The sequence below is a fragment of the Lycorma delicatula genome, chromosome 3 (assembly GCF_047948215.1).
Source record: "Lycorma delicatula isolate Av1 chromosome 3, ASM4794821v1, whole genome shotgun sequence".
NCBI classification, from domain to species: domain Eukaryota; kingdom Metazoa; phylum Arthropoda; class Insecta; order Hemiptera; family Fulgoridae; genus Lycorma; species Lycorma delicatula.
In genome coordinates this window covers 153591661-153604189 of record NC_134457.1, presented here as the reverse complement: position 1 = coordinate 153604189, position 12529 = coordinate 153591661, and positions in this window count along the sequence as shown.

The window sequence follows — 12529 nt, the reverse complement described above, 5'->3', positions numbered from 1 at the left end:
GAGGCTGAGGTGTCTGCCTAAGTTAAATTAAAAAAAACTGATAAGTTTTATAAAGTTCTAATCATAAAAACAAACTATATCCTAGAAAAGAACTTCTACAAAAAAAATTTCTTGAGTATATTTGAAAAGAAACAAAAAAAATCTTAGTAAAAAAAAAGAAAAAGAACTTATTAATTAAAAGAAACTAAATCGAACAAAATAAAAAATATAAAAAAAACCCTACAACACCTGACAGAACTATAACATAAAATTGATATTTATAAACTAAACCAAAAGTAAGCTAATTTAAGTAAAGAGAAAAACAGAAATGGTATAACCATTATGATACATCCCCAATATTTACACTCTAATATTTATATTATTTAGTGCTACAGTAAATTCATTTTTTATTTTATTTTATAAATGATAACTTATTAAAAATGGTGTATTGGAATTAATAATTACCATTTATATTTGATTCACCTTCATATGAGTCTAGCAAAATTAATACACACAAGTGTAATATACATTTTTAATTGTAAATTTCATAGAATGAAATTTACAATTAAAAAAATTTCATTCTATGAAATTTACAATTGAAGTAGTAATAAAATTACAGTACAGTCACCAAATTACCAAAAAGAAAACTACACCACCAAACATTTTGGAAACAGCTGTGTTGATCAAATAGAAGTTTACTTAGGAATGACATTTGACGGAACTGTAAATAATGATGAGATTTATGAAAAGAGCAGGCTGAGTAAAATTATGACATAGCAATTCTACTCTTTTCTTGACATAATATATTCATCAGATATTTTGAGCAAATATAATAATTTGTTGAATAAAAAAATTTTTTAAATCACTTAACTAATCTTGGTGATAATTCCTGGTCAATTTAAAACAACACAGTCTATAGTTAGTAAATGAAATGACATTTCTCTGAAATTTGCAAAAAACCAACTTCAAATGATCATGTTGGGAGAGGTTGACTTATTGTGTCTAAGTGAAATAGGCACAAATGTATCTGGTAAAAAGACCAACAATGGAAATCAAAATGGAACTACCATATATCAAGGAAAACTACTTAGAATAAAATTATTTTCTTATATACTTAACTGAATACTAGTTATTTAATTATAAATAATTCGCTCTGCGAATGATATGTACTCCTGAGAATGATATGTATGAATGTAAATGAAGTGTACTCTTGTAGTCTCAGGTCGACCATTCTTGAGATGTGTGGTTAACTGTAACCCAACCACTAAAGAACACTGATATCCATGATCTAGTATTCAAATTTCTATAAATGTAACTGCCTTTACTAGGATATTGAAATTTGAACCTTAGAACTCTTGACTTTGAAATCAGCTGATTTGCGATGACGCATTCACCACTGGACCAACTCGATGCGTTTTATAAAATATTGGTTTGGCTTGTAATTCTGTAATGACATTTTCAACACAAACATGTTTGAAAAATTGCAGTTTACATTTTGATGCAGACAACAATTTTAACAAAGAAAATCAAGAATCATGGACGAGCTGATTTCAACATCTTGTTATTTAATGGAAGTTAATAAAGTTCATGTAGAGAATGATATCACAGGTGAACAGTTGGATCAGTGGGTAGAAAAAGGAGAACCTGAACATCATGACATGACTTACGAAGAAATTATTCAAATTATCACCAGAGAAAATGAACCAACTGAAGATGAAGAACAGCCAACACAGGACCCAGCAACACAATAAGCAGTTTAGAGGTAGCAATGGTATTTTTGGAAGGACAAGGCGTACTTTTAATGAATTAAAATTCATTTTAATGATAAACTTATTTGAATAAAAAAGGGAAGCAAACAAAATGTACACAAAAACGTATTTGTAATGTTCACAGACAAGTTGCAACACAAAACTGAAAAGACTAGTCACACTACTGTGGGCCTCTAGACATAGTGCTAGCTAATTCTCAATTTTCTTGAGGTAAACAGCTACATGTCCATATAGTGCTCTTTACCTTGCAAGCATGTTGGTACGTAGTGTCCTTTGCAACTGGCTAAATCTGTTATTTTTAGGCTCAGGACATAGTACTTTGTACCTCTGAAAAAATAAATCTGAAAAAAAATTGCATAGGAAACTGTGTACGAAATTTGTACATAGGCCACAGTGTAGAAGATGTAGAAGATAACCTTTTTACTCTTCACTTGCTTTACTAAGATTCCTGAAATGGGATCTTGTTATTCTTGAAAATGATTATCAGTTTCAGAAGAAATTTGTATTTTATGTCAAGTGGCCTATAAAAAGGTATGATGTAAAACACAACTTGTGTTGCCCCTTCAACATTTGTCACAGTATTATTACTGTTTTTTAAGGTCATATTCAATGTTAAGACAGCAGCACCAACTGGTAGTCTATTTGTAAGCTTTTATTACACCAACTCTTCATGAATGCCTAGTTGCATATCAAAATTGCCTTTAAAAATTCCAGTAAATTGCTTTTATTTAAAATAACTCAGTTTTACAACTAACAAATTTTTAACTGTGAAATCCAGAAAAAAACAATTTACAAATGGGAATTTTTTGTTGTAATAAGTATAGCATCTTAGTTATTTAATTATACAGCTTGACAATTTTACTAATTTTGAAATTCTTTTCATATTATTTAGTGCAACAAATAATAAATATGCCATTTAGTCGATGCAATATAAAAATATATCTGAATGATTTCTTTGATGTGTTCTTTAACTACTTAAGAGAATAATATGATAAAACCATCAGTTTGATTTTTAAAATAGTAGTTGCAATCATCATTTACCGAGAAGAAAATTGTTAAAAGTTGTAACAAAGGACACATGCTAAACCATTGGGTTGGTCTAGTGGTAAAATTAAAAATAAAAAATAAAAATTGTGAATCAGCTGATGTCGAAGTCAAGGGTTCTTAGGTTCAAATCCGAGTAAAAATAGTTGGTTTTATAAGGATTTGAATACTATATCGTGTATATCGGTATTTTTTGATAGTTGGGATACAATTAACTATACATCTCAGGAATAGTCAACCTGGGTTTGTTCCAGAGTACACGTTTACAGATACACTTACAGTTACATTCCGGCCACTATCGACTTTAATTGTTGATGCAACTATAAATAAAAAGATATTAAAAAAATATGCATGATAAACTTGACATTTTTAATTCTATAGTCTCTTGCAAATAAGCCTTCAGTTACAAACTGAAAGAACAAGGTGGAAATATATTTTTATGATAACCTGTATAAAGTAGTATCAAAAACTAAACAGAAATAACATTTTAAAAAGTTAAATAATTTGTTAATAAACAGGATATTTCTGTATGCGGGCGTCTCATCGTGAAATATAGTGACAATGGGCACATCCTTGTCGAACGACGTTCGTGAACGGAGGATGAATTCAAGCCACACATGCGTGAAGTATTCTCGACCTAAAGTTTCATCAACATAAGACGTCTTTCAGCTCGGAGAAGAAAAAGATGATGCTTCTCAATGGCCGTTTGGCGGTGAGGAGGCGTGTCGTCGTGTCGTTGTCTCGAACACGAAAAATTTTCTAAGTCCTCACGGAGACTAAGGTGATCACTTTTTCTAATTTTTGTCACTTTTTGTTCGTCCCATACCAAAACCTACCCGGATCTTCACTTATCCGGGCACTGCTATCTCCTGATCTCAAATCCAAAAAAACTCATAAATTACACCCCCCCCCAAAATCTTTGATAAGCCAAATCCTTCCGATTCTAAGGGTCTCACTTTTTTTTGGATAGGGTATTTTAAGACAGTTGTCAGATAGGTCAGAAATGATGTGAAACACCGAGAAATTGAAGGCGAAGATTTTTTGGTGGGGGATTCATTTTTGGGGTTTTTTGGATTTGAGATCAAGAGATAGCAGAGGCCCGGATCGGTGAAGATCCGGGTAGGTTTTGGTATGGGACGAACAAAAAGTGACAAAAACTAGAAAAAGTGATACCCTTATAATTGTCTCCGTGAGGACTTAGAACATTTTTTGTGTTCGCGACATCGATACGCCGACTCCCCTCCTCACCGCCAAACGGCCATTGAGAAGCATCATCGTTTTCTTCTCCGAGCTAAAAGACGTCTTAAGTTGATGACCCTTGGAACAACATAGGATGCTGCTACAAGACAACATCCAACCCCCTACGCACTGCGATCTCGCCAAGTTCAATCTGCGCAATGTAACTACACTACGCATTTAATTGCCGAATTTTAACCATGTAACGATATTCAATTTTAATACATTACGACAGCCCCCTTATAACACATACAATACTTACTATTTACAAAGTGCTTGCGGTACTTCCGAAGACGTCTGCAGTTAACAAAACTCGAGCCCATCGACTAATTAGGATACAGCTCTCGTTTATGTCTCTCATCCCCAAAGTGGAAGCACACTACCACTACATTTTACAAACTTCAGCTGCGTGTCGAAAATGGCAGCACTTGTAAAAAGGTTGAAGATCTACAAGTTCTATGGCATTACACGAAGAAAAGTCAGTAAACAACCTTCCTTCAGATTGGACGCCTTAAAATAGACTGTCCTCTCCTGGAAGACAACATGATAACATTCTGCCTCGCGGCTACCCATCATGAATAACAATTGACAATCAGCATTGAAGGGCGCCTCTCACATTTGAATACCTGATCCCGCATGGGAAAAACTAGCTTCTTTTTCGTATATTTCGAATTATCAGTCTGGGCTGATAATATATCAGCCCAGACATATATCTGGGCTGATACATGTATATATATATATATTTATCTGAGAATATATCCCAGACACTGGTAATGGACAGACGTCCATTACCAGTGGCTGGGATATATTCTCGCAGCCAGTTTCAGGTGGCGAAGAATTTTCGCAGCTCTGTTCTTGACTCGGTAGTCATGAGTTCGATGATGGCCCGTAGTTGTTGCTGCTGCTGTAAAATAATACTATTGGGTGGGAAATCTGTGCCCAAGACGAAGTGTATGTTTCCAAAACTCGCAGAAAATTTATCATAAAACCGTAACCCACATCTTTTATCGTAATGCCTGTGTAAACAGCCGAGTAAAATTTCAGAAGTACCTTGATGTACTGTTTGATGAAAGATGTATTTTAGCAATCATTTTTTCAAACAGGGCAGTGTGTTGGGACCCTTATTGTGAGTGGTGGAATTTCATTCACTTCTGCGACTGAGGTTGCTCAGCGGGCGTCGTATCTTGGCGTATACTGACGATGGTCTCTTTCTTGTCGAGCGAAGATCATGGACGGATGTTGAATTCAAGCCACACAAGCTTGCATGATAGTCGACCTAAAGTTTCATCAACGTATTACGACATTTAGCTAGGAGAAAAACATGATGATGCTCTTCAAAGTCCGTTTGGCTTTGAGGAGGCAAGTCGGCGTATCGATGTCTCGAACAGGAAAAAAATTCAGTCCTCATGGAGACAATTATAAGGGGGATCACTTTTACTCCTTTTTCTAATTTCCTCTTTGCCCAAGCCTAAAACCACCCCGGATCTCCACCGATCCGAGCCTCCGCTATGTTTTGACCCCAAATCCAAATAACCTCAAAAATTACCCCTCTCAAAGAAATCAACCAAGAACGAGAAAAATAGAATTAGCCTGTCAGCTAATAATAATCATAGAGTTAGAACTTCGTCCGTAAGAGGCACGAAGTCAACGAACTACGTTTGCAGTTCCAAACATGATCTAACCTAACAGTGAAAGGAAAATGGAAAAAAAAACAAGTGTGAAAACATTATATTTCAGTTCAATTAGATGAGTAATAAATATTACTTTTAAAAACTAATTCAAATTTTGTAAGACGACGTTTTTTATCCATTTGCTGAACCGCGGGACTGGAATATGACATTTTATTCTTTTTTTTAATGTACCTTTATGAATTGTGCTGCTAGTACTAGGTAATGTACAATAAACTTAATAATGTACTTGAAACAACAAAATTTAAAAGAAAATATACTACAACTTGTTTTAATAGTAAATGCTGTTATGTAAATGAAATTACTGAAGATGAAACAATTTTTTTTTTATTCCCATCACTTCTTTAAAAAAAAATAAAAGTATTAGTTTAAAAGAGATAGGTTAGTTTTATTACAAAGTGAATAAATAAAACTGAAATAAATTCGATTGGTAAAATCGAGGGTTACACTTACAAAGTAATAAGTGCAATACTACATCACGGATTTTCGATTCGTACTGCACAGCACAGCACTGGTTTTATTAAAAAATGAAAAAAATATGATATGAAGTGATATGATTTTTGATATGACTATCAAAAAAAAAAAAATTGTCCGTGAAATTCAATTTGTTTGATGTAGGGCAATAAATTTTAATAATAAATCCATAAGATAACAATCAGTAATTCATAAAAAAAAAAAATAAATAAATAAAAGAATAATCTAACAAAACGCAATGATATCCTAAAAAATTACAATGAAATTGTAAACCGTACGGTAAGAGTCTCGCAGATATCATTTCTTCCGCTCAAAAAACAAAAATTTCTGTAATATAGGTAAAACTGTTTTTAACAAAACGATACTGATGTCAAAAAAGGTAAGACATTTCTATTATCAAAATCTGATTAATTTAGAATTTTCTTTAAAAAAAAATACACGTTAAATGTACGTAATAGATAATATATATACAATAATAATGTTAAAGCGCCCATATAATCAAAAAAATAAAAATAAAAATTTGTTACAAAATTCTTACCGGTCCGATTTCATTTATTTGTAATGCATATCACATTTAAAAAAGTAATACGATTCTTATATTCGTTTAATAAATGAAATCGAGCTGGTAAGAGTTCTGTAATAAATTTTTATTATTTTTTTTGCTATTATATGGAAAATTTTTTATTATCTATTATTGTACATCTGTTTCTATTATATATATTTAACATGTATTTTTAAAAAAAATAAAATTCTAAATTAATAACATATTTTGATAATAGAAATATAGTGTCTTACTTTTTTGATATCAGTATCGTTTTGTTAAAAACGTTATTATTTATATTACAGAAATTTTTGTTTTTTGAGCAGAAGAAATGATATCTGCGCTATTCTTACCGTACGGTTTACAATTTCATGATAATTTTTTGGATATCTATTTACATGAAAAAGAACATCTCAATAAAAACAAAATTGGACACTACAGTAGGGTAATCAGGCCAGAAGGCCTGTACATATCAAAATGCATCTTTATTTGAAATCAGGTAAAATAAACACAATAGAAAAAAAGAAAGGAACCGTAAGAAAAATCTAGGAGCAATAAAAGTTGATAAAACAAATACGACATAATAAAGATCTTTACGAATACAATGAAACTGAGAAAGTGTTCTTTGAAAACAAAACAAAATCAATAAAACAAACCTTCACTTACATTTACGATAAAAAACGGAAATCAGTGAATCTCATTGGTTCAAAAAACAAATGAAAATATGAGAATAAATTTCAATAGAGAACTATGTTCAGAAAATTGATGTGAGATTTCAAGGATTTACAAAAGAAGGAGAAAAAATAAACCAATATGATGTAGTCAGAAGTGTGAAGATAAAACAAAGCGAATAAATAAATTATTATTGGAAGACGTAAAGAAAATGCTCAAAAGAAAGCGAAATAAATGAAAAATTGCTTCACCTAGTCTTCAATCAACCAAACTCAAAAAAAAAAAAAGATTAATTCAGTTTATCATTAAAAATTAACAATTAACAGTATTTTGTAACTTACTGATAGCACACAATTTTTATAGTTGACTGTTATAGTCATCAAAAAATAATATTGTAATAGTAATTATATCAGTAATTTGATAACAAGCTTTTATCAAACGGGTAAATAAGTAAGTATATATACATCGAAATCGCTAAAACTGATCAACAGGATACCACTCACTGGAAATAAGACATCATATTAAAATGGTAAGATCTAATTCAGCAAAGTAGACAACTCTTCAATAGTCGTATGATTTGAAGAAAGATCACTAAGGTGACACTACTTCGTTAAAAAAGATTTCTGTTTTCATTTCTATGTTTTAAGGCAAGAACCTAAGACGGAGGCAAAAAGTAGAAAATTAGATGTTTTAAGATAACTTGAACAGATCGTATCTCGAACTTCAACTATTTGAAGATCATAGATATTTGAACACTGTAAAATCAAGGAAGTATCTTAGTACATAAAAAGAAATGAAAGAAAATGTAAGATGGTTATTTTTTTTTCAAGGTCCGATCGGTCACGAAATTAAAACCACAGTGAAAATAAAAACTTTTTTATTTCTAACAAGTACTTACATATTACAAATAAAAAATTTGTTATTTTCACTGTTGTTTTAATTTCGTGACCGATCCGACCTGGAAAAAAAATTAACCCCCTAATTCTTATCATTATCGGGCCCAAAATTCCAACCAATCGTATTATTTGTTTTTTAACCAATCATAAGGTTAGAGTAATTCTTATCATTATCAGGCCCGAAATTCTAACCAATCGAATTCTTTGTTTTTTAACCAATCATAAGGTGAGAGTACGAGTAATTCTGTTGTAAACCACATTTTAGACGAAATTGTTGGGGAAGAGAAGTGTTAATCAGAAAAGTTAATTAGGTGAAGTTGATATTTCATTTATCTTTCAATAGATACCATTTCATATTGGAATTGAAAGAAATGAAAAAGCTGACTCGTTGGCGAAACGAGGAACTCGAATAATGATGACTAAAACATGTAGATTGTCATACCACTCGATTAAAAATGTTATAAACCGAAGATTTAAACGAATGTTCCTGAATTATCCAATAACTCAGATGGAAGGTAAAAACAGTATACAGCTCTAATCAATGACGAGAATATAATTCCTGATAATACTCGAAGGTAATCTGTGGCAATCTTCAGGATGACTACAGGTTATGACTACCTTGCAGAACATCTTTTCAGGATAAAAATCCTCGCATCTCCTATGTGTATTATCTGTAGAAGTGAAGTTTTTTTATGAATTGGGAACATTTAAGAGTACGTAAAGCACTGACTGATTATAGAGATATATCCGATGGAACATTCTACTATAAACCTAATGACATTGTATTAATAGATTGAGTACTCAATAAACAAATGCATCTTTTAGTTTGGTAATAGTGATTTATTTTGTTGTGAAGGGTAAAAAAAAAAAAAAATTGGCCGCACAACTTTCAGTGTCAAGCCAAAAACACCTGAAACGAAAAATTTATGTTTAAAATATTTTTTTAATTTTAGTACATTAAAAAAAAAAAAAAAATAGTTTAAATTATTATTTAATGATAATGATTTGTGATTATTATTATTTATTGATTCCGATATTTTTCATTATTGTAGTCGTAGATTAATGTTAATCTTATAAATTAGATAAATATGTAATGAGCAATTCAAGAGGTAACAGGTATTTTATAATTTTTCATAACATTAAAAAACTTAAGTATAATGAAGAGTCACTGAAATGGTTAGATGCAAAACCGTAAAATAAAAAAAACACCTGTAATAAAAAGGTACATGCTTTCTAAAAAAAAAAAACCGATGAGTATTGCAATAGAAATAAAAGTGAGTTTATCTTCAACGTAACTAAGATACAACTTGCATTCTCTTTTGAGAACTCGAACTAACCACTTTCTAATGAGGTCAAATTACTACATACTTACAATTAGTAATACGATTTTAGTTCTTGAATTCAAACATGATTCTCCGATCACTGAACATACGAGTTTTCATGCAAAAATAAACGAGCACTTGATATTCAAGTTCTTTATGGGATTTTACTTATATTTTTTAAGTAACGCTTTCTGACCATCGATTTTCTTTTGAGGATATGATGAAACTTTATCACAAGAACGTAACTGTTTAGTTTATAATTTATTTTACCACACACACACGCGCGCGCGCGCGCGCGTAATATTAACTTTTTAAATACAAGTGCATCGTTTATAAGAGAAAAATGCCTTATTCGAAAAGTATTAAAAATGTACACAACACGTAATAGACTGTAAGTTTGCAAAACAGGTAAAATAAACGTGTCTTTTTGTTCAAAATATAATTTTAATCGGTTGTATAAGAGGTGTACAAAAAAAATGAGTGTTTGGATAATTTTGGTACATTTCATAAATATGTTTAATAAGTCAAAATTTTTCTTCCACTTCAAATTTTTACTTCCTTGTACGAAGCAAAGGAAGTATTGTGATCGCAAAAAATTTCGGTTTTCAGATTTCGACGAAAATATCCATTTTGACCTTCCTTGAATCCATTTTGACTAGTTTCGGCGTGACGTCTGTACGTATCTCGCATAACTCAAAAACGATTAGCCGTAGAATGTTGAAATTTTGGATTTAGAACTATTGTAACATCTAGCTGTGCACCTCTCCTTTTGATTGCAATCGATTGAACCAAAAGTGTTGGACACTTTTGGTTCAAAATTAAAAAAAATTGATTTTGGCTTTTTCTTAATTACAGCAATAAGCCCTCATTGAGAAAATTTTAACTATATATCATAATTGGTACTTATTTCATTGGTTCCAGAGTTATAGCCAAATAAAATTTTAATTAATGAAATATTTGGATCTTACAAGAGTAAGAAACATCGGTTCGAATCAAACTTCATCTCATTTATTTATCTTTTTTTTAATTTAAATATATTCATAATTATTATCTTCTGATTGTAAAAAAAAATTACTATAAATAATCAGTAAAAACAATAAAAAAAAAATTAAAAAATATCAGAAATTATTTATGAAATAAAATTTTATGTACTTTTCATTTGAAAAGAAATGTGTATATGTAATTTAATAGGCGTTCAAGGAAGTCATGCAATGTCCATATCAGACTTCTTCTTAAAAAATACCAATACAACCCTATATATTTTTTACGTTTTTTCAAACCTTAATTCAATAAATATACTGATTTTGATGATTATTTTGTATTTTATGAAGGAACGTCTTCTGTTGGTCCTCAAATAAGCTTCTTTAAAATAATTTGAAGTGGAAATTTTTTGAAATGAAAGATACATTCATGATTAGAAGATATTCATTTATTATTATTTTTTCATTATTATTGTTTTAACATTTACTTTTTTCTTTTTTTCCTATTTAGCCTCCAGGAATCACCGTCAGGTATTACTTCTGTATGAGTGTAAGTGAAGTGTAGTCTTGTACAGTCTCAGGTCGACCATTTCTGAGATGTGTGATTAATTGAAACCCAACCACCAAAGAACACCGGTATCCACGATCTAGTATTCAAATTAGTATAAAAGTAACTGCTTTTACTAGGATTTGAACGTTAAAACTCTCAACTTTGTTTTAATAGTTGATTATCACTGAATATACTTGATGGCAGCGTAATATTTACAGTATTCCCACGAGAAAAATAACAAGAAAATTTATAAAAAATTGCATCAACATACCTTAAATGTAAAAATTACAGCCTTAGGTCATGCTCATTGGTAGTCTCCTTATTTAATTTCTCTGTATTCCATTTTGTATTTTAATTAAAACTCCGACTTCTCAGCTTTTACCTCTCTTGCGAACAGTTTTTTTTTATACGGGCAGCATTTTTTGTAGGCTTACCCCTTTTTTAATTAAAACTAAGTAATATAAGACAAAATAAACACATAAATCTCCTTAAAGTATCGTACTGAAAAGGAAAAAAAGAGCTTTTTCAATTATTTTTAAAAATATAGACTTTTTGAAGTTGGTGCCAAACAACTGCTGACATCTTAAAAACCCTTATTAATTTAGAGCAGACTAAAAAAATCTAAATTAAAAACAAATAGTTTTGTTTTTTTACTCTTTTGTTTCTCTAAAATCATTTGTATTATTATTATTTAGAAATACATGCGCAATACACTTAATTTTGTATCAATTTCTTAAAAATAAGTTTATTTTAAAATAATATTGTTTTAAAAGTTTATTTTATGAGTGGAATCCTTTATTTTAAAATTATAATTTTTAAGATAGGGAAATTTTGTGCAGGCCTATACAAAGCCAATAAAAATTACTTTGTTTTTTAGAAAAAGACAATAGTAATAATCTTTATTAATATTCTAGAAAGTGTACCAAAAAAAATATTGAAGTTTTAAAGCTACTCAGTATCTCTAAACTTTGACCTATAAGTGTTTAATGCGAGAATCTTTCGTCAACCGGCATACATCCAACTGACAGGAGAGAGTTTGTCCCATACTTTAACCAGTATGTCTGGAGTTAATGGAGGCGACAGCTGCTTGAATCCTTTGCTCCAAATCGGGTAGTACCTTAAAGGCAACTGCGACAAGCTCTGTCATCGAATTCACGTTGACCAGTTCAGCGGTTGAGGAAAAAGTCATTCAACCGATCGCGTATGAGGAGGCGCACCACCCTTGTTTCCAGGGAATCATGTAAACCAGGAAAGATAGCCTTTTCAATGCAGCCTTTTCAAGCCTTTTCAATGCAGGTATGCAGCCTTTTCAAGCAAGAAACATTTTACCCTTGCGTCAGCGAAAAAGAACGGCCCTTGTGCCTTCGGTATATTGCAC